This window comes from Andrographis paniculata, unplaced genomic scaffold, assembly GCF_009805555.1.
Source record: "Andrographis paniculata isolate CXL003 unplaced genomic scaffold, ASM980555v1 Contig83END, whole genome shotgun sequence".
NCBI classification, from domain to species: Eukaryota; Viridiplantae; Streptophyta; class Magnoliopsida; order Lamiales; family Acanthaceae; genus Andrographis; species Andrographis paniculata.
In genome coordinates this window covers 925,816-951,300 of record NW_026137621.1, presented here as the reverse complement: position 1 = coordinate 951,300, position 25,485 = coordinate 925,816, and the positions used below count along the sequence as shown (strand labels likewise).

Here is a 25,485-nt window from a genome sequence, read left to right as displayed (position 1 = left end):
TTAAATCTCGTGTTCAACATAATAAGACTATACTTTTGGGACGGAGGGAGTATTTTTTATATTTTTGATACAATTTTGTATATCTCATGTAAAAGATAGCTTAAATTAAAACACTCAATAAATACACATGAATTTTCTAGTTATTAGCCAAGGATATATTCATATATATATATTTATGTTTTCCCAATACTGGACCGACGCCAATTTTATTTTTTCTATCTAGAATTACAAATTGTAGAGTAGTGTTGGAGTTTGCGGAGGCTTTTAAATCACAAGTTTTTATGATACTCAATGACAAATTATTACAAATATTGTTAAAATCTAGACATCATTTTCTACTCAACTTTATTTCTACCTTACACCTTGCTAGATTATCCATAATTTTTTTATATTATTTTATGATGTAAGCTATTTTTCAAGTGTGTTCGAAATAAATCTCAAGGTAAACCTACTACTAGGCAATATTTGGAGGCGTTGAAAATTCGAATCTATGATCTCATTGTTGAGTTTTGAATCCAAAACTTGTTTTAGTATTTTAGAGATTTCGATGTAAAAAACATAAAAACAACACATTAATTCTAAAGAATATCTCAAACATATCTCAAATAAAAAATGAAGGGTTTTCAAAAGGGTATCAGACCCTCCATCATACACACAAAACACGTACTCACAAAACAGGTAACCGAACCCAACACCGCAATCAATCGACACCACGGACATACCAAAACCCCTCCAAAATTCGACCACACAAATATACAAAGCAATCTATACAAAATCACTCACAAGTTACCTACAGAGAAACTTGCATCATAGAATAACAATGTCGTAAGCAGGTCTCAATAGAAAGGTGATTCCTCACCGGAAACTTTTCCGGAGACCACCAATGAAAATCGAGATGATGAATAGCTAAGGAAAGCCCAAAATCGCACTGAAGATAACTGGCATTGAATATAGAGTGTGAATGAGTGAATTACAGCTACAAAAATAAACATCTGGGTAAATATAGAGATACAACATCTAACGGCCACAAATTAACCCTAATTGATCCAATGGTTCCAACTGCTTTTGAGTTGTAGCGTATGTCCCGGGTTGTATTCCAATAAATCTTGAAATGTTTTATGACACCATACCATTAGTTGATGTTACGAGGGCATCATCACAACCTAGTACTTGAAAAAGAAAAATAAAAATAAAACACTGCGTTAGTAAATCTTTAAATAAGTCTAGACAACACAGATACAAATATATTGGACCCAACAACAACCTCGCACCAATATGTCATAATTGATTTCCTTTAAAAATGATAAAAAAAAATTCGACACAGGTGGAAGTTTTGTACCGATATCCGTTGTGTTGTATTCTGTAGGAAATTTTTCAATTTTAACACCACCTTTTGCAACAATATCTCAAATGGAATGAAATCTAATATCAATATATTTTGTACGATCATGAAAGATACAGTTTTTACAGAGTTGAATTCGGTATTGACTATCAAAATATAACACATCACTAAAAATATATCCAATTTCAAACAAGAAACCTTTCAACCGTGTTTCTTCCTATAATGCCTCAGTTATTACAATATATTCAGATTCTGTAGTTTAAAGAGCAACTACAACAGTAATTTTGATTTTCAACTCACACATGACCCACCAAAGGTAAATACATATGATGTAGTTGATTTCCTATTATCCCTATCACTTGCTTAGTTTGAATCCCCGTAACCTTTTTAAATCTAAACCACAATCATATTTACCATACACAAAGTCCCACATTTTAAGTACCTACTAGATACGTAAAAGCCATTTTAGTGCATTTCAATATTCTATACCGGAATTAGACATACGTTGTAAAATTAGTCGAATAAAAAAAAAAAAAAAAAAGAAATACCCAGAGCTATTTGAGTTAAGAAAACCTACACTCACCACACATTATTATTAAATTGGGTAAATTGTTTTTTTAGTTTCGTAACTGGACCCTTTATCATTTTAGTCCCGTAAGTGGAGCCTGTCGCAAACTAGTCCCATAAGTGAAAAAATTTCGCTGTTTTAGTCCTCCGGCGCCGGAGATGCCCGCATGGCTCGCCGGAGGTGACGTGTCCGCCAGGTGTCGCTGACCTAGCGGACACATGGATTTTTTATTTATTTTTTCATTTTTTAAATTTTTTTTAAAACTTATTTTTAATTTATTTTAAATTTTATTTGTAGTTTTTTTATTTTTTTTTATTTGCTCCAATTAAAAAAAAAATTAAAAAATGAAAAAAAAAAATAATAAATCCACGTGTCCGCTTGGTGTCGCTGACGTGGCGGGACACCTGGCGGACACGTCACCTCCGGTGAGCCACGCGGGTGTCTCCGGCGCCGGAGGACTAAAACAGCGAAAAATTTTCACTTATGGGACTAGTTTGCGACAGGCTCCACTTACAGGACTATAATGATAAAGGGTCCAATTACGGGACTAAAATAACGCAGTTTACCCTATTAAATTTAATGGTAAGTGCAAGAGGGTAAATACAGTGTCAACGCCGGTGATCATACAAGGTCTATCAATCTATTAAACAACAGAAGCAGTACTGTGCTGTAAATACAATACAAGCCATAAAACTAAGAAATGGATTTAGTAAGAAAAATACAATCACAAGGGAATCGATACAACCATAGATAGTAACTCGATCCTACGACCAATTGATATGCGCTGCTTCTCCAAAAATCTTGTACCACCGGTCCTTACCACCAAAGTTCAATTGCTATGAGGACTTCAGGAGAAACAAAGCCATAGAGGGTATGGTTCATTAACCAGAGAAGGAAACATGAAGAAATTATGATAGTTTGCGGAAAGGAGTGAAATAGGATGAAGGAATTCTGGATACGAATCCAGAGGAGAAGCGAGAGAGTTGCAACGTGAATAAACTTATTTCATCCAAATTATGAATAATCCTAAAAGGTGATATGATATATCTAAATACATATATATATATATATGTATAGGTAGGCCAAGCCTAGAAGACGATCTAACAAAAAGAATTCAAGCTCAGCCTAAATACCCAATAGGATGAGAACGTATTCAACACCTCCGGACGAAGGGTTCTGATCACTGACTTAAAAAACATAATATAGATTGTTTATATGCATTTTCACCCAAAAATTTCATAATGCAACAACGCTAATTTTATTCTTGATTCATCCTCCGTCTATATATTTTTTAGGCATTTTTTATTAATACCTAACATGCATTTTCTATGTCACTAAAAAATGCATTGAACAATTGGCTATAAAGATTTAAATTCACAAAGCTAGCACAAATATAATTAAAAACTACAAAAGTAAAAAATAACCAAAAAACTAAAAATAATTTTCAATAAACTTGCCAAAATATCAAAGAAACAACAATATATTCCAACATTATTTAACTACTCACCAAGAAAGTACCAAATCAAACACTAAAAAATTTCAGTATATTATCATCAATATTTTCACAAATAAAAATAATTATATACAAAAAAAAAAAAAATAGAAGAGGATTTAGCCTTCTACTACGGATCGATCCTACCAAACACGAACTATTATTTTCTTTTAATTTTGCAATCGGTTAATGATTCGAAACTCTGTTACCACTATTATAAAATTATATTCCTGATAGATGAAATTTTCGAACAAATTTCATAACCAAAATTATGTTTTAATTAACGGAAGCGAACAATCAAATAAACTCATATCGATAATACTAAATCGAATTGAAATTAAACACTAACATTCATATTAAAAGCAAACATGCAAAACACAAGAATGGAAGTGGAAAAATAATTTGCAAACAAACGAGGAACTAAAATGAAGATAGAAATTAATCACTTCCCTGTTCGTGTTTTGGAGAAAAATAGATTCATTATGTTTGTGCAACTACGATTTCAGCCAAATCAGCAGACAACAACGACCGATGACTCATGGCGGCGGATAGCTGAGCTCTGGCTTCGCTCCGAACAAATAGACGACTCCCGGCGGCACAGCGTTGATCTTCCGGCGACAGCTCCAGTCAGGTAGCAGCTCTTTTGGCTGATCGACAGCATTTTCTTTCTCCTCTGAACGGCACCAGCGGCGGCGGCTCTCGTCAGACTTCCTTTGTCGACAGCAGCAAAACATTCCAGGGGCAGCGTCCTCCCAAGAACACCAATACATTCTTCCTCCAAAACAGATCTCACAATTTTCTCATTTCACCCAAATAATGTTACAAATCAAGAGAGAAATTGCCACCAAACTAGGTTGTAAACAATGGAGAAGAACAGAGCACACAGGAGAGGATGGCGCAGGGCGTGTTTTTTTGGATAAACTTCAAAGACCTTCGTATTATTCAATGGAAAACATCTCAATATATTGAGATTACATTCCAAGATAAATATGAAATAATTATTAATCAAATCCACCTTCTAAAACTGAATATAGTAAATAATAAATATAATATATCCTAATTATTTTTGAATTAAATCTTAACACTCCTTGATTCAAAAGTGCAAACACCAAGCTTCGATCGAAAGTGAATATGCTTGTCTCGAGGAAGAGACTTGGTCATCATGTCAGCCATCTGCTCATGCGTACTGCAATACTTTAAAGTTATTAAATTCATTGACACAAGATCTCGAATAAAGTGTACTCAAATATCTATGTGCTTTGTCCTTCCATGGTAGGTTGGATTCTTCAACATGGAAATCGCTACGTTATTGTCACAAAAGATTTCAGTTGGTTCAGATTGGACTTGAGCAAAATCGGCAAGAATACGACGCAGCCAAACTGCTTGACAGGCTGATGTTGTCGCTGCTATATATTCAGCTTCAGACGTTGAAAGTGCTGTAGATTCTTACTTCTTCGAACTCCAACATATCGAACCAGATCCAAGACTAAACACGTAACCAGAGGTGCTTCTTCTGTCCTCCAAACAGCCTGCCCAATCGCTGTCTGTATAACCGATCAACTTGAAATCGGATGCATGGCTATACCATAATCGAAATTGGACTGTTCCAGAAACATAGCGTAACACTCTTTTTGCAGCACCAAAGTGATGTTGTGAAGGGGAATGCATAAACCTGGACAGTACTCCCACTGAGAAAGCAATGTCTGGACGTGTATGCGCCAAATAAATCAATCCTCCAATCAAGCTTCTGAATTGTTTCTCGTTTGCTTGTCCAGAACCATCATCAACTTGTAACCTCTCATTCAAGTTCATAGGCGTTGCTGAAGCCTTACAATTCAACATGTTAAACTTTTTCAACAAATCGCAAGCATACTTTTGTTGAGACATAAAAATTCCATCATTACCTTGCTTCACTTCCAACCTCAAACAATATTGTCAACAACTTTCCTAAATCTGTCATTTTCTTCATGCGGACTTTAAAGTCGTCAATAAGAGAAGGAGATGAACCCATATAAATCATATCATCAACATAAAGGCAAATAATGAGAAAATCATTTTTACCTTGCTTCTTCACATATAATGTGGGCTCATTCTTGCTTCGCTCAAATCCATTTTCACAAAGATAGGAATCTATCTTTCCATACCATGCACGCGGAGCTTGTTTTAACCCGTACAAGGTTTTGTGCAGCCTGTACACCTTCTCCTCATTACCTTTAATTATAAATCCTTCCGGCTGAGTGACATAAACCTTCTCATTTAAATCACCATTTAGAAAAGCTGATTTCACATCAAATTGGTATATGGCCAATTTAATTTTGCAGCCATTGCAAGAAGGATTCTCACTGTCTCAAATCGTGCGACCGGAGAGAAAGTGACGACATAATCAACTCCCTGTTGTTGTGCATACCCCTTGGCCACAAGTCGCGCCTTATGTTTTTTAACAGCGCCATCAGCTCCATATTTTGTTCGAAAGACCCATTTAACTCCAATTGGTTTTTTTCCTTCCGGAAGATCTACCAATTCCCAAGTCTTATTTTTTTTGAATTGAGGTTATTTCATCCTTCATCGCTGCACGCCATTCTTCTCCCTTCACTGCTTCTTGAAAGGTTATAGGATCACCTACAAACATAGCATAAGGAATCTGCATATATTTCTTCCAATGATCGAAACCTGAGTGGAGGTGTTTCATCATCAGAATTGCTTCTTGATCCTTCAGGTATGAGTCTAGGTGAAGACGGTGATGACGAGCCTAAAGAGTATGGTGAAGGCGGCTGTTGTATCTCCCATCCAATGGTCTCATTTTCACCAAAAACTGTAACAGCAATGTTCCTTGAGCTATTATCCCACTTCCATCTTGCTTCTTCATCGAAAACCACATTTCTATTTATGATAACTTTGCCCGCAACAAGATCGTACAATCTATAGGCTTTGGACTGTGAACAATAGCCAAGAAAAATGCATTTTGTTGATTTTACATCAAGCTTGCTACGATGAGATGCATCAACTAAAGCATAGGCAACACAACCAAATACTTTCAAATGACTTACTCCCGGTTTCCTTCGATTCCAAGCCTCATATGGTGTGCGGTTCAAAACAGCCTTTGTAGGAGATAAATTAAGCAAAAACACTGTTGTCGCTACTGCCTCAGCCCAAAACATATCTGGAAGTCCTTTAGATTTCAGCAAGCTTCTTGCCATCTCCACGAATGTTCTATTTTTGCGCTCGGCGACACCATTTTGCTCCGGAGTGTATGGGGCTGTTAATTCTCTTCGTATGCCATGCTCATCACAAAATTGATTAAACTTGTGAGATACAAACTCACCACCTCTGTCTGTACGCAGCACCTTCACATATTTTCCGGATTGATTTTCCACAAGAGCCTTGAATTTTTTGAACATATCGAATGTTTCTAACTTGGCTTGTAGAAAATAAACCCAGCTCATTCAACTGTAATCATCGGTTAGCAACAAGAAGAATATGCTCCCATTGAAAGATTTTGTTTTCATCGGGCCTACCAAATCTGCATGTATAAGCTCAAGACAAGTAGATGCACGTCTAGAAACTCCTACCGGAAAAGATCTCTTTGTTTGTTTGCCAAGAACACAGCCCTCACATAACTCCAATGATTCAATTTTAGGCAAGCCATAAACCATATCCTTTTGACTCAACAATTTCAAACCATTCACATTTAAATGCCCATACCTTAAATGCCACAATTTAGACTCGCAAGCTGCTTTGACACCAAGTACACGTTCATCAACTTTCGACACCTCAAGTGGAAATAATTTGTTCGGCATCATCTGAATATTGAAAATCACTTGACCAGATTTTTTATGTCTAATCACGCATGAAGAATTTTCAAATAAAATGGCATATCCACTATCAATGAGTTGCCCAACACTCAATAAATTTTGAGTCAACGTAGGAACAAAATAGACATCATAAAGGAGCTTCAAATTACCCCGATCATTCATGACTTCAACGATGCCTCTGCCCTCAACCTGCATTTGTTTATCATCTCCAAGCCTTACTTGTAACATGTAAGTTTCGTCAATCTCCTTAAACAACGACTTTATCCCTATCATGTGATTAGAACAACCACTATCCAGAAACCATATATTATTAGAAGTGGTTGTATCACCTCGGCTGGTCATAAACAACTTGAGTTCATCATCTCGTTGTTCTGCATAACAAGCCTGTTTTTCTCGCTTCCAGCAATCAGCTTGTACATGTCCAAACCTTTTTGCAATAATGGCATTGCACATGACTTTTATTGCCTTGTAAATTATTACCACGCTGATTATTGCTCCGATCATTGAAGTGTGCATCTCCTCGTCCTCTGCCACGACCATTCCTCGCTTGGTAGCGACCTCTTCCACGTCCTCTAATGCCTGCATATCTCGGTTCATTTTTTTCCGATGAATCACCTTTAACATTAAAAGCTTTCTCTTCATGTTTTTCTTCCGATGTGCTAAACCTCGCTTCATGGGATTGCAGTGAACCCATCAATTCATCAAAGGAGTATGTGTTTAAATCCTTTGACTCTTCAATAGCGGCAACGACATGATCAAATTTGGGAGTCAAACTCCTGAGAATTTTTGCAACCACAATTTGATCGTTAACCCTTTCACCGTAGGACTTCATTTGGCTTACGATTCCAGAGACTCTAGTGAGAAAATCTTGCACTGTTTCTCCTTCCTTCATATGCGCAGTTTCGAAATCACGTCTGAGAGTTTAAAGCTTCACGGTAAGAACCTTTGCAGATCCTTGAAATGCCATTTTCAAGGTGTTCCATGCTTCTTTCGATGTTGAAGCTGATGAAATCTTTGAAAAGATTGAGTCATGGACTGCTTGTTGTATGAAGAACAGCGCCTTGGAATCCTTTTTCTTATTCTCCCTCAATATCGCTTCATCGGGATCTTGCTCCAAGTATCCGGTCTCGACAAAGTCCCACGGATCTTGGGACTTGAACAGCGTCTTCATCTTAATGCTCCAAAATTCATAGTTTTCGCCCGAAAGAATTGGAATTGCAGGCTGCGAGATGCTCAATCCGGAGTTGTTTGCCATACCTACGCTCTGATACCAGAATTGTTGCAAATCAAGAGAGAAATTGCCATCAAACTAAGTTGTAAACAATGGAGAAGAAAGAGTAGAGAGGAGAGGATCGTGCAGGGCATGTTTTTTTTCTTTTTTGATAAACTTCAAAGACCTTTGTATTATTCAATGGGAAACATCTCAATATATTGAGATTACATTCCAACATAAATATGGAATAATTATTAATCAAATCCTCCTTCTAAAACTGAATATAGTAAATAATAAATATAAAATATATCCTAATTATTTTTGAATCAAATCTTAACAAATAGCACTGAAATTTTTTTGGTCTTCTTCGAACTTCTTCATACTTTTTTTTCTTTTTTTTTTTTATCAAAAATAGGGACGGTATATTTCGGCTTAGCCCATGGTATTGAATAGCCACGATAACCATGCTGCAAGGTGGCTTGATACCTATTGAAATCAGTCGCAAGAAAAGGAGCTTTGATTCTCACCGGAATACCTATCGAACCGATCGGAAGAACTCATTGGAATCACATCTGAATTGGAAGGCTGCTCTCTCTCTCTCTTCTCCCTCTCCCTCTATTTTTATTTTGAACAAGATACACACACGGTACTTGCCTAATAAACCACCTACCAAACCAAGGAACTCACACAGACTAATTGGGCTAGAAAATGAGTTTAAGAGTTTGGACTTGAGTTTGAGTTAAAGGGTTTTGGCGCCAAAATCCAATGGCCAACTTCTATTATCGAAGGATCGGTTGGTTTAGGCAAGATCAAAATTTTTAAACTATCACGCTCGACTGAAAATTTACACGAAGCACACTTCACGAGTAACGATGGCTTGTTTCCGCACCATAAAAAATAGTAATCTTAATAATAAGAATAATAAAGTCGATTAGACACAGCAATACTTTCTACTTGATAAAAATATTACTTATTTTCTAAAATTATATCAATATTTCTTATTTGGAGGTTCCCTAAACTTATGTCTATTTTATTTACAGTAAATAATATTATTTACTCATAATTTTATTTGTTTAATCTATCAAATAATAATATTTTTTTTTCTATTTATTTCATCATATTTTTATCAAATTTTTAATAAATTTTTTAAAAATACTTATAATTTTCTTTTTACCTAACTTATTTTTATTAAAATACTATTTTATTTTTTTAATTTAGGTATCCAAACAAACTTACATAAGAAATTTACCATACAGAAAAATATTCAAATTAAAATCAAATACAAGCATTTACCATCTTTAATTTTTATATAATAGTTTAAATTACGTACTTTTGTTAATAGTTGGTTAACACGTACTACAATTATTTTGTCAAGATTTCCACATAAATAAAAGTTTTTGAAAAATTTTAAAATAATAATAATAATAAAAAATTGTATTTAATACGATAGTTGAGTTTTAAAAAATAGATATATACTGTACTTTTTTTATTTTTTCTAAAAAAAATAAATTAGCATATATTATTAATGAATATATCTACTCCCGAACAAATTATATAAATATATTTTTATCTTTATTAATTTTAATATAATAATTTTGAGTCATGTAATTCTGCCAATATTCAACATTAGTATTACAATAATTTTGTCGAAATTTCTATATCAATAAAAAGGCATATGGATCAGATATTGAATGGAAACATTCAGCAGGGTGTTGAAAGACTTAAAACATAAATATTTTAATTTGTATAATTAAATTTTATTATTAATATAATTATGATATTTAATTATAAGGCTTGTAGCTCTTCTACCGAATATTTTTATTTAGCACATTATTCCACTCCAATAAAAGTTAATATTTTTAAAACCGCAAAAAAATGTATTTACTTCAATACTTTATAAAAAAATAAAAATTACATGTAAGTTTTTTTTGTTTGCTTTCTTTTTAACTTAACCATTGATAAATATATCCACTAAAACAAATCCAAATACTTTATCAAAAAATAAAAATTACATGTAAGGTTTTTTTTTTGTTTGTTTTCTTTTTAACTTAGCATTGATAAATACATCCACTTAAAAAAAAAAAAAAAAAAAAAACCAAGTCATAAATTTGTGCTCTCTGTTGTGAAATATTTTGAAGTGGATTCCAATTTACAATATGTTTGGTTACCGGTTGGACTTAAATTGGTATTGTGTTTGATTATTTATTTATTTATTTTTCAGAATTTCATATAATGGAATCCAATCAAAACATTCTATTTATATTACTATTTATAAAAAATATATTTATATAAATTCAAACATATGCAAAAATATTTTTTTACTGGTGAATAATAAATAAACTTAAAAATAAACAAATAAATTCAAAGTTTTCGCTTCATTCAGAAACATACTAGCAATTTACTTTTACAATTATTCTCTATGCTCCTTTATGCCTTGTGATACGGAAATACAGGTTAGCCCATAGAAACGGCGAATTATCGTATCCAATTAATATCGAAGAAAATTCCCAAGCAATTGGAGGAGACACGAGGCTCATTTAAAACTCAATTTCCTTAGACCTTCTATACTCTTTTTGACAAAATTTCTCCGTCAAAATTAAAGTACAATAAATGCCCGCAAAATAACCAAAATACCAGAGCAAAATAAAGAATACCAAATTTAACTGAATTCAGCAAAATTATGCCTACTTCCTCGGACCCCAACCAAAATTATATTATAAGAGGAGATAAGAAATACAACACAGAAGAAGAGAATTGCGCCGTGGGATGATTTTTACATTGGATAAGGGATCATTTTATAGAATGAATTTCTCCCTCATCCAATCTCCCAAACGATGTGGGATGAAGGAGCCAACAATTGTTGACTTTTCTTACAAATCTCCACCTTTGTCGATCTTCTAATCCCATCTGAAATATCTTCTCCAAAACTCTTCAGCCAAAAAATATGGCAGGGCCTCCAAATGCGCTTTAAACACAAAATTCAAACTCTCAGAATATTTATCAAGTCCAAACAATGTTCAAACTTGATACTTGTTACAGCTTTTGTCAGCATATTCGCAGGATATTCAATGGTCTTAATCTTTTGTACCTTGACTCCACCTTCTTCAATTATTTCCCGCACAAAATGGTACCATACATCTATATGTTTTGTTGAGACATGATATACTTGATTCTTTGCTAAATGAATAGCACTTTGGTTGTCACAAAACACCGTAATGTGTTTGTGATGGACTCCAAAGTCATCTAGTAATCCCTGTAACCAGATTGCCTCTTTAACAACCTCAGTTATGACCATGTATTCTGCCTCTGTTGTTGACAGAGCAACAATAGACTATAAGGTCGACTTTCAACTAACTGGTGCGTTTGATAGAGTAAACACATAACTAGTAGTTTATCCAAATCTCCTGCATAGTCTAAATCGCAGTACCCAACTATATATTGAACAGTATCATTTCTTTGAAACAATAATCCAAAATCTAAGGTTTTCAAGATAGACCTTAGAATCCATTTCATGGCTTGTGAGTGTTCTTTTCCTGGATCATGCATATATCTGCTCATGATCCCAATTGCATGTGAAATATCAGGTCTGGTACACACCATCGCATACATCAAGCTACCAACGACATTTGAATAAGGAACCTTTCACATGTAATCATGTTTCTCTTTCGTTTTCGGACACTGTGAAACGCTAAGTTTGAAATGAGAGGCAAGTGGTGTACTCACAGGTTTGGTTTTGTCCGTCATGCCAAATTTTTGTAGTAATTTCTTTTTAAGTATTGCTTTTGGATCAAGCACAATGTGTCTCTATTTCAATCTCTCATTATTTTTATGCCGAGAATCTTTTTCGCTTCACCAAGATCTTTCATTTCAAACTCTTTGTTGAGTTTGGACTTCAACCTGTTTATCTCTCATCTATCCTTCGAAGCATTAACATGTCATCTACATAGAGAATAAGATAAATAAATGATCCATCAGATAGCTTACAAACGTATACACAGTGATCGGAACTGCTCCTGGTGTACTTTTTGGTTGGTCATAAATTGATCAAATCGTCTGTATAACTGTCTTCGAGATTGTTTCAATCCATACAACGATTTGCTCAACTTGCATACCCAATCTTCTTTTCCAGCAACCTTAAATCCTTCGGATTGAACCATGTAGATTTCCTCCTCCAAATCACCGTGTAAGAATGCCGTCTTTACATCTATTTGAACTAGTTCCAAATTATACTGCGCTACCAAGGCCAACAAAATACGAATAGAGGAATATTTTACAACATGAGAGAATACCTCATTGTAATCAATTCTTTCCTTTTGAGCATAGCCTTTGGCTAAATCTTGCCTTGTAGCGGATGTCATTACAATTGAGAAATCCTTCTTTCTGAGCATAAATCCGCTTGCATCCAATTGCCTTCTTTCCCTTTGGTTGCTCAACTAGCTTCCATGTGTGATTTGCATCAAGGGAATGTATTTCCTCGTCCATGGCTTTCATCCACTTTTCTTTGTCAGAAGAATGCACTGCATCAAGAAAAGTTTCTGGTATGCCTTCTTCAATAACAGGAAGTGCATAGGCCACCATACTTTGAAATCGAACACGTTTTTGAATTTCTCTTCTGGGCCTCCTAACTGCAATTAGTAAATCTTGTTGAAAACCTCTCTTTCTATGAGCTCTTCTGTGGCACATGAATCATCATCTTCCATTGGTTGACCATCTACTGGTTTGGTCATAGGTGACAAAAACTCCACATGTTCGGGAGAACTCTCCACCTTTGGGGAAGTACCATCCATTTGTTGCTCGGTTATTTTATTAAACATTGTTGATTCGTTGAAAGTAACATCCCTGCTAAGGATCACTTTTCTCATCTTTGGGCACCATAGGCGATATCCTTTTACACAAGATGATATCCTTACTTAAATAGCTTTTCTCGCTCTTGAATTGAACTTTGATTCTTTTATGGGATAATATGCAATCGATCCAAACACATGTAAAGAATCATTTACAGGTAGTTTGTTAGTTAGTTAGTGAGGTAAATATGATTTCATTTCTTGTTGTGACTTATCTAATGAATTATTCATTCATTCACTTAAGAGCTTGCTAGATGGCTAGATCAACCACCCATCCATCTATTATCTATTATCAATTATCGATTATCCACGATAACAAACAAAACCTTTTATTCTCTAATGCATGGTTTCACAAGTATCGACTCTACTTAAGCAGGTTTCCGAAAGAAAATGAGACAGCAGCAGTAGCAGCATTTTCATGTTGTGAGATAACACAACAGGATGATGATGATGATGATGATAATAATAATAATAATGATACATATTTGAAAGTGGGTAAGCCTTGTGGAGGAAATGGAAATGGTTGTCACAAACTAAGACTTATGAGGCTGAGATTGCAATGCTGCAGCTGCAATCAAGAAAATATCTTGATATAGGTTGGATCCTGGGTTATTTTGCTCTCTCCTAACTTAGAAAAACAAGTAGCGGGTGACGGGTCCTGCTAACCGTACCAACTATAGGTTTGTTTTTTCTTTTTCAATCTTCGGGTGCCAACTAGTTTTTGAGTGTTTCGTAACACGGGTGGCCTTCTTGTACTTTTTCTTAATTGTGATGTTGTGACAGTATTTTGTTCTTGCTGCTATGGCATTATTGGTTTGTGGAAACATTCAAAATTGTTGATCAAATATTCAAGAACTTTATATTGTTGATGTGTGGTTTCCAAGCAGTTTATTTTTGTCGTTAATTCGTTGTTGTACATGGTTCTCCGGTTTGGAACTTACTCTTTGTGGATATTTACGTTGTCATCGCAGTAGATACTCAAACTTAAAGTTGAATATAATTATTTGAATTACCAATGTTATGCTATGATTTTAGGTTCTTATGTTTATTTAGTATGCATTACGAACAATGCTGGAAATTTTGTTGGATAGTTTGGAGCTTTGTATGCCTAATTTATTTGCGGTGTAGTGTGCGGGTTCTAAGTAGGACAGCTCTTGGATTTTGCAACATTTGAGAATCACCTCAGTTATGTTTCATTTTCTTTGAATCATTACTGATGTTTAAATTCATTGTTATTATTTATTTGTTAATTGTTTTGTGATATTCTCAATTATTTCTTTAAACATAACATGTATTTGTGATTTGTAATTAGGTGATAATTTGCAATAGTTAAGATGTTTGTCACATCTGCTATGGTTCTGGATACCACTCTAATCCTACCTACAAATGTTGGTGCACGCACATTTGACGAGGTAGTCAACATCGAGTCCATCAATTGGACATGTAAAGTTGTACATAATTTGTTCTTTTAAATATTTTTCCTTGAAAGCTAATTATATTCATTTGGCAAGGATAAAAATAAACAAGTTTACTTTTTATTGTCGAAAACATCTGTCATACTTATGTTTATTTTTATATATTTTGGAAGCTGGATATTTTGGATGTTAGGTAATTCAAATATGTCTGAATATGGTTGTTTGGGCATAATATTGTATTTATATTTTTGGTGTGTTAGAAAACGTTGGATCTCTATCATTTTGTATCTTTCTACATGATTTATGTATTTAGTATAAACAACAGGATTAATTTTGTAACAAATACCATTATTTTTGTTATTTCTGTTAAGTCGTTACAAAAAGTTATGTTACGGTCACGAGGAAATTAAAATAGTTTTGTTGTTACATGGAACTTTCGTAACAAATATTTTTTTAACGAGATTTAAGTATTTGTAACGTCTAATTTGTAACGGAAATTTTTGTAACAAGAGGTTATTATCACGACAAAAAATAATAATACCGGCTTTTTTGTAACGGATAATATCGCTATAAAAAATGAATTGAACCATTACAAATAAATTTAGCACGTGCGTAATAAGGGCATTGAACATCAACCTTTTGTTACGGAAAGTGTTGTTACATGGAATTTTTGTTATTTGATTTTTTGTATCGGTCAAAATCCATTAATGTGGGTCAACTATGCGCAACTGTGCAGATTTTCGAAAATGGTGTGAACCGACCGCTCCAACAACGACCAACACACTTGATCATATGCTAAAAATAGAAATAAAAAGATTTTTGGCATTTTTAATATGCCAATATTAGTTATGCTACATAAAGTCTATCCATTTGATTGACTAGTTTATACATTGATTTAGCAAATCTTTGGAATATATTTAGGGGCTGATTTTATACCTTTCAATAATTAGTGTTAATTATATATTATGTGTAATAATCTTTTAAAATAAAAAATAGATGTTTGATTTGTTGTTTTTGTTAAAAAAAAAATTGATGAATAATAAATTTTGAAAAGAATCTCCGAAACAAACAGCACCCTTAGTATATATTTATCTGCACAAATAACTATATCAACTATTTGTTTCTAATATAAATTTATCAATGTGCATGATATATAATATAAAAATAATTAAAATTAATGTATTATCTAATACCTATATGTAGCACGGGGTAACCGTAGTTTATATAGTTTGAATATATAGATACTCGAGAAGGCAAATAAATAGTGCACTTCCATACTTCGGTTCCGATACACCTAAAATATGCGTTTCGGCTTCCCGGATACTGCTAGAACTTAAAACTCTTCAATTTTGTTCTTAATAAGTGTGAAATAATTGGTATATATGCTCACGGGATCAGTCAATTTCACACACTATATATATATATAACAAACATTACACACTGAGAGCACTGGGGCACACTGACTGCACCAGTTTTATTATCCATGCATGGACAAACATTCGTAGATGACTTCATGCATATTATTCCTCAACACAGCTAAACTCAGTAGTAAATAGACATGGATTTAATTTAACAGCAGGTCTGATCCTCGTAGACTTGCGCATTTCGACTAGTCCGAACCCGATCTCTCCCTAGTTTTGCGGCTTGTCTCCCGGCCTAGGATCGTAGGTCGCATGTGAGCTGTCTTTAGTATAACGACAGCACCAGCGGAGGCAGCCGTAACTTCCTCGCAAGCAGCAGTAGCGGTAGCGGCAGCCACCGTATTGGTCGGTCCCTACAGCTGAATTACAAGAACACATCAGTTCAGTTCATAGAATGACAGTTGTTTGGAGGACTTCTACACATTTTTTATTATTCATCAATTTTTTTTTTTCTTAAAAAATTTTACGTCATTAAATTTAAATTTTTTATATATACTATGCCAAAAATTTATTTTATGTTAAAGTAATTTTTCATTCTATGTTTAGATATATAAGATCATTATATTCAATTTTAAAATTTTTACTATTTAAAATTACGACTCAAAATCCAAACCCGAAAAAACACACCCTTTATCTGTAAACTTATTAGTTATTGCATAATTTGAAAAAAAAATAATTTGTTTGCCTCGATTTGGTACCGCTCTCGCAGCCCGAACTTTATGCTTTTTTATGATACAATTTTCTATAAATATTATAAAAAAATATATAATATATACATATATTAGTATAATTTGTATAATATATACACTTAATCTGCTAAAAGAAATCGGAGTTTTCAACACAAAATATTATTTTTTATATTATACGGACAATTTTCATACCTAACTAATATATACAACATCCAAAAACACAAGATGAATACAAATATTAAAAATAATTGACATTTAAATTTTCAGCCGAGTTTTAATTAATTAAGTTCATAGAATTAGAAATAATTTATGCTTACATTCAGTTTCGACTGAAGTCTGAGATGAAACTTTGGAGGAAATGAGAAGAACCATAGCCAAGCAAAGGATCAGAAATGTGGATACTCTGGAGGCCATTTTTTATTTGGTTAATATCCTTACGGAATTATTTTCGGAAGATGGTATAATTTTTGGATGAGAACGACGATGCTTATTTATAACAAAAAGGGATAATTTAATGTAATTTTTAAAAAAATAATAAAAAGTCACTAAAAAAAATTAGCAATATTTTAATTAACATATTCTGATTGATAAGAGAAAATTTATATAGTTTTCATGCTTTTCATTATTAAGCTGTGGGGCCAATATATGTATATATATTTGTGTGTTTTCGTAGGTGAAAGTTGTAGCGGATTATCTTCAAGTGTGTTTTGGGAAAAATTCAGATGGAATTGAATAATATGCAAATTAGATTCCATAACATAAGATAAGTCATACTCCCTCCGTCCTAAAAGATTTGTTTTGTTTTTCATTTTCATTCGTTCCAAAACAATTGTCTTGTTTCCTTATTTAGTAGTCGTGGTCCTCACTTTATAACAAAATTATTCCTACTTTTTCATACTACCTCTAATTATTAATCTAACATACTCTTTAAAATTCTTCAAAAAGTAAACACATTTTAATCATTTACATTCTATTTTATACCCACTTTCAATTAAATACTATTATTCTTTAATTCCCGTGTCAACTCTCAATAAGACACTTCTTTTGGAACGGAGGGAGTATTACACAAATCATGTGTGGCAGACAAAATTTATAGACGTCGAGAGTTTGAGGATTTAGGGTTACTAATGTGTTATAAAATTCAAATTGAAGTTTCAAAAGTATTGTACATCAAGCCCTCGAGTGTCAGTTCATCCAGTTTATTTGGGCACGTGATAGTATTTTGAGTTACACCTCCATATATTTGATGTAATCTATTGGTAATTTACACTTTGAAAATATTAATGAAACTAGCGTCAACTTTGCATTTTTGTGTAAGTTTTTATTATTTTTTATTTTTTTATTTTTCTAATATGACTGGTAAAATAAGATATGGAATAAAATGATGGCATTTTATAGGTAGTGTGATTATTGTCAAATATATACGAAACAAGTGGAAAATGAAGATAATAAAGTCTCTCCAAAGAGACTTATTATTTATGTTTAGTTAATAATGATGTTCCATGTACTGAACAGCTCTTTTTGCTATCAAACTCTAATAGGTAGAATGAATCAAATAATGTCAAATTGTTGGATATGTAATATCATATAAATTCCATTTGATTTTATTCTTTTATTATGTAATCATCATAAATTTGAATGAAAATACTATTATTTTTATAAATATAATTATCAGTTTCAAATTAATATTAAAATTAAAAAATAAAAATAAAAATAATTAAACTCCAAAAAATACACGAGTAATTTTTAAGATTCGTTATTACTTAAAAAAAAAAAAAAAAGAAAAGAAGAGAGAGAGAGGGAGAGAGGGGCTGAAGCTTCTTTCACTGGGCTAAAATAATGTGTAAAGCATATGTACAGAGCTCCTATTTTAGTAAGACCAACATGAGAACTTGCTCAAGATTTTTATTTTAAGGAGACTCGTGTTTTTGAAATTTTAGTCTATTATTATTATTATTATTATTATTATTAAAATTTAATTTAAATTTTATTCGATATTTTTTTCTGTAATTACTCAATCCAATTCGATATCTAAAATTAAACTCTAACCACATTTTTATTAAAATTAATTTTATTTTTCTCAGCATTTAGAATTCATAATTATTATTGTTATTATTACTATTACTATTGGGTTATTGATCGTTTTACAATAGTCAAAGTACTGTTTATTTTCAACTGATATACACTTTGTAGGTATATTTTATTTATTGGATTATATGATTAATATAATTCCACTTTTGTGAGATTTATTATTATATTTATAGTTGATAGTATTTTTTTTAAGAAAATTAATTATTTATTTATAGGACCTAATATGTTTTTTTTTCTCAGACCCTAAAAATTTGAAAACGGCCTGAATGTGTACTAGTTAATAAAATATTGGATAAACTGTTTTTTTAGTCCCGTAACTGGACCCCCTTATCATTTTAGTTCCGTAAGTGGAGCCTGTCGCAAACTAGTCCCATAAGTGAAAAATTTTCGCTGTTTTAGTCCTCCGGCGCCGGAGATGCCCGCATAGCTCGCCGGAGGTGACGTGTCCGCCAGGTCAGCGACACCTGGCGGACACGTGGATTTTTTTTTTTTTTCATTTTTTTTAAAACTTATTTTTAATTTTATTTGTAATTTTTTATTTGGTCCAATTAAATAAAAAATTTTAAAAATTTTAAAAAAAAAAGTGAAAAAAAAAAATTAAATCCACGTGTCCGCCAGGTGTCGCTGACCTGGCGGACACGTCACCTCCGGCGAGCCACGCGGGCGTCTCCGGCGCCGGAGGACTAAAACATCGAAAATTTTTCACTTATAGGACTAATTTGCAACAAGCTCCACTTACAGGACTAAAATGATAAGGGGGTCCAGTTACGGGACTAAAAAAACAGTTTACCCTAAAATATTTAATTACAAATTGATTATACATATTCAATAAATTCGACATTTAAATAAATTTTACCACAAGTTTAAACGACTTCATTATTCGTTCAACATTATTTAATTTTGGTATAGATATTAGATCAACAAAATTTCCTGAACACTCTATATCGTGGAACAATGATCAAAGCTTTTGTTTGGATATGATTTAAAAGATATTTGGAATTCTCGATATGTTCGGGGAATAGTTGTTGCGGATTATTTTTTATTTTGGATGTGTTTATATTATTAAAAATAAATAAATAAATCAAAATTTTATTACGAAATCGAAGAATTTTTTTTAAAACTAGATTTGGTTTAGACTCAACCTCAAACCAACTCAGAAACACAAAATCGGCACAACACACACCAACTAGCGACTAACACAAGAACATTGGCCAAAAACTCACAAAAAGACATAAAATAACCCCCAAAGACCGAAATAAGGGATATATGAATAACACCACAAGCCTACCATGTTGAACAAGTCCCTTGCGACTACGAACAACCAAACAAGGGAGAAAATGTACCAAGTATACTCCACAAAATAACAGGAGGAAGGCACCGCCGTAGAACCGTCGAAAAAGTCGCCAGAAAAGAGTGCGCGTAAAAGAGAGGGAGAGGCTAGAGATGGTGAATTTAGAGAGAAAATATAAAAGTGTATATCTGACGGCGCCATGTCTCTTACTCTATATATATACATAGGTCAAAAATCAATGGACGGATGAGATTAAACCCCTAGATCGAACGGCTAGCGCATCATCTTGCAAGGGACGCGGATCCTAACCGGCTCAAGGGTTGCGGGCTTCGGACACGGGTAAGGGTAGGCACGGATTCGTGGGCTTGAGAAGTGGGCCAAGGCCTAGGTATCACTTGGGCTACATGGTTGTGTGTGTATTGTATCTTATATTGGGGTGGATCCATTCGGAACAAAAATCCAACAAATTGTCCACCTGATTTTTTGTTCAAGTGGTTGGAAACATTATCGCCCGTCTATTTATCTGCATTAAAAGAAAATACATAATGTTAGTTTTTGAAGAATATATATTAACTTATCCTACCAACTATACTAAATAGTACAAAGCTAATCAAAAGTATCGCAGTGTATATTTTTTATACAAGATACAAACTTGTTTACAGACAAAACTATAGTACCAACATCATCTGGTTTATACCTAGTGAGGAACTTTTTTCCAATTTCAATATGTTTGGTTTTGTCGTGGAATACAGGGTTTTGACACAGTTGAATTCCGACTGACTGTCCCAAAAAACAGTAACAATATGTTGCAAATAACATAATTCATTGATTAAATTTTTTAACCATAATACTTCTTATAAAGCCTCATTTACTGTTACATATTCGGATCTTGTTGTAGATAATACTACAATGTGTTGTAATTAGGATTTCCAACTTCTAGAAGTTCCACATAAGGTAAAGATATAAGAAGTTGTATTTTTTCTAATATCTCTATTATTTGCATAATTTGAATCCACAAAACCCTATAACTTAAGTTTTTATTTTTACCAAAGACATGACGAACATTTATTGTGTCAACTAAGTATCTAAAAACCCATATTAAAGCATGTCAATGTTATAACCAAGAATTCGACATATATCTACTTAAACAACTAATTGCATATTCTAAATTTGTCCTAGTGCTAACCATTAAGTACATTACGGAACCCATTGAATTAGATTAAGGCACATGTTTCATATATTTACAATCAGATTCAGACTTTGGATATTGATCTTTACTTAATACAAAATTAGAACCCATAGAAATAGAAACAGATTTAGTATCACTTATAGAAATTTTTTTAATAATTTTTTAAATATAAGCTGACTGCTTTAAAAACAGTCTTAAATTTTTTCTATCTCTAGTGACACTCAACCTAAAATCACTTTGGCTTCACCCAACAATTTCATGTCAAACTTATCACACGAATATTTAGTCCACTGATCAATCAACTTTAAACATGGATTAATAATAAACATATCATCAACATAAATGAGAAGAAAAATAAGTTTATTTTTAACAATCTTAAAATACAAACAATAATCAATTTTTTTTTTTTTTGTAAATTCAAGTTTTTCATACAATTATCAAATTTGATATTTCATTGTCTAGATGACTGTTTTAAACCATACAATAATTTATTTTACAAACAAACATCATTCATTTTGTTTTTTTCAACAAAATCTTCAGGTTGTTTTATATAAATTTTCTCATTTAGTTCACCAAGTAAAGAAGTTGTTCTAACATCTAATTGTTTTAGCTTTTAATCATAAAATGCAACTAAAGCTAAAATGACTCTAACAGTGGTAAATTTGACAGTATGGACAAAAATTTCATTATAATCTATTCACTTGTTCTGGGTAAAACCCTTGGCTACTAATCTTGCCTTAAACCTAATTTCACTATCTTCTTGTTTAACTTTATAAACCCATTTACAATCAATAAGAGAACAATTATGAAGTTTTGAGACTAAACACCAAGTTTTATTACCATATAATGAATCCATTTCATCTTTCATTGCTCTTAACCATTGAATTTTATTTTCAAAATTCATGGCCTCTCTAAAAGTCTTATTTTCATTACCATCTAAATTCTCAAACACAATAAAATCCAAAGAGGATAAATCAAAATCACGAAACCTAAAAGGAAGCCTAGGGACTCTTCTATCTCTATCTCTAGTTAGTGGATAATTTTCTAACGCATTTTAATTAATATTATCAAAATCAGAATCATTTTCATATTTAGAAATATTATTATCAATTTCCGAAATATTTTCCTCACTCACATCAGAATGCACACGAATTTTAGCATTATATTCAGAATTTTCAGCCACTCTTATACGAACAATATTATGCTCCACCTCATTTGGAATATTACTATAGTCTAAATTTTCTATATTAATTTCATATTTATCCAAACATATTTTTCAACATTTAAACAAGGCATTTCATTTTAATTAAAAATAACATCTATACTAATAACAGTTTTAAAACCAGACCTAGATTTTAACCACAATCTATAACCTTTACTCCCTACGAATAACCCAAGAAAACATATTTTTCAGCTCTAGGGTCTAATTTGTCATTATCAACACGTATAAAACCCAAACACCCAAACACCCAAATATTTGAAAATCAATTTTCCTACCAGTCCACCTAGATTCAGGACAAGCACTATACAAATGAATTGAGGGTGATCTATTGACTACATAAGTTGCCGTCATAAAAACTTCGCCCCAAAAATTTTTAGACAAACCGAAGGAAGCCAAAAGGCTTTTAACCCTCTGCAATAGGGTCCGGTTCATCCTCTCAGCCACCCCATTTCGCTGGCGTCTATAGGGGACAGTCTTATACCTAATTATACCACAAATCATAACTTTCAGATACAGAATTTACAGTATTAACACATATTAATTGATTTAGCACAAGTAACATATAAGTTGTTACGAATTACAAGTTTAAACCGCACTAATGAACCCTTAGTAATTTTCATGCCATTAATTTCCCATTTTCCCTCTAAGACTAAATGAGCTAAGGCAGCACATGACAAAAAATTATTTTATAAACTAGGAACATGTCTCACATTATTTAATTTCAATACAAAATCAGTGTTAAATTTTAAATTTACTCTACAAATTTCAAGCACATTAGAAACAAAATGATAGCCATGGAAACAATGCAATTTTTATAAAGATTTTATATTTACATAAAATCTATTTTTAAGGAGTCATATGCTATGTACAACCAGAATGAATAAACCATTCATTCAAACATACATTGTTCACTTTCATATAGTCGAAAGTAACATTAAACACATTACAACACTTTTGAACAAGCAATGTCATATTGGCTAACTCATTAATATGTTGTTGACTACCATTACTATTATTATTGTTCGAATTATTCTTCTTCTTCTTGGGACAATCATATATAAAATGGTTATGGTCACCACAATTATAACATCTTTTACCCCTCTGTCAGGGGTTTTAGATCTATTATTACCTCTAATTTTAGATCTATTATTATTATTATTATTATTATTATTATTATTATTATTATTATTATTATTATTATTATTATTATTCTGGTTATTATTATTATTATTATTATTATTATTATTATTGTTATTATTACTAGAAATTTTCTTTTATTTGATGTAAAAGGAGACCTACTCTAGCATACATGACTTCACCCTATTAGACTTATAAATTTGCAAATGCAATTCTTTAGATTTTAAACCATTAATAACTATATCTAATATCACATTATCACACTCATATTTAATAGCATATTTAACATTTGAGTACGAGTTAGGAATGACATTTAACAAAATTATTGCACTATAATCATCAATATTTTTATCACCAATACGTTTTGTACCTTGTATTAGTTTAGAAAAATTATCCAGGTTTTCACCTATATATTTTGACAAATCAAATTTCAAGCTAAAAAAAATTTCTAACAAATCCAACCTACTATGAAGGGATGTTTGAATATATAGTTCATTCAATTTGTTCTACAATGACAAAGGAGTTTCTTATTTGCCTACTTTTCTAATTATATGGTCTGCCAAATTCAATATTATAATAGAGGCAACCATTTCATCCAGCTCAATTGCTCTAATTAATCTTTGAGTAAGCAAAATACTCTTAATTTTTGTTTCCAAATTGCAAAATTTATTTTTCCGTCAAAAGGCTGAATACCATACACAGTTTGACTAGAAATTTAATTATTTTCAAAAAATAGACAATGTATTTTTAAAAATAATATTTTGTTTTAGTTTCAGAAAAAAAATATATTATAATTTTCACAAGATAGAGAATTTGGCAAGCAAAGCACACGAAACAAAAAAAAAATCCAGATTATCATACAAAAACAAATAATCACAACAATATATCATCTAACAATTACAACATATATTTGTGACCGTTCAATCGAAGGTACTCGCGAATCACTCACGGCAGTTAGGATCAGAGTTTAGTAACTTTGGTTTCACAATAGCCTTTACAATTGTTTAAGCGCAAATATTAAATGTAGAAATTAAACCAATCACAAAAAACAGTAAAGTGTAAATTTAGGGTTTATCCTCGTAGCACAACAACAAAATATATTCCTACAAAACAGTAGGAGAATACACAAACAAACCTATTCTCTTTTTGAAAATAGGGGTTAGCCAAGGATTATATATCACAACAGAAACAAAAAATTATGTTCCTCTTTTAACAAAAGGTTAGTATTACCAAAACTTGAACTGAAAGAAGACTAAGCACAGATCCGACAAGAACAAACAGAAAACATGAGAAGGCTTAAAGAATATACAATATATAACACGAGGAAGGTTTGTATATTAAAAGATTTTTACAAAACTTTTAAGATTTTGAAAATCCTTTTAGATTTGACTCCTCGAAAAATAGATCCGAACAGTTTTTTAAAAATTCTTTAACGGAACTTTACAAAACAGAGGCAATGAACATTGATTTACACTTTTTTATTAAAGGAAGTTTGTAAACAAAACTCATTTATAAAAAATGGAAACGGTTGTCACAAACTAACCAAAACTAGTCTCAAGCTTAACCGAACTACACGGATTTGTAGGGATTAAATCAAAACTACACAAATTGCACTAAACCGAGGCTAGAAAGCACAAATCGAGTGAGATTTAGGCCGGTTTAGAGTGGATCAAAAAAAGAAAAGAATCGAAACACTGAAAAATAGTCTTATTCAACCAGATCCTTTTAGATCTATGCTATTTACAACCGAAACTTTATA

At 32.3% G+C, this 25,485-nt stretch overlaps 1 long non-coding RNA gene across 1 annotated transcript; it reads right to left on the bottom strand.

The window, feature by feature from the left end:
• Positions 1-16,080: 16,080 nt before the first annotated feature.
• Positions 16,081-17,241, bottom strand: LOC127241825 (uncharacterized). Its single transcript, XR_007836638.1, has 2 exons — positions 17,114-17,241; positions 16,081-16,466 (listed from the first exon to the last, which is right to left on the bottom strand). It is a non-coding gene; the product is annotated as an uncharacterized LOC127241825 (long non-coding RNA).
• Between the last annotated feature and the right edge of the window lie 8,244 nt (positions 17,242-25,485).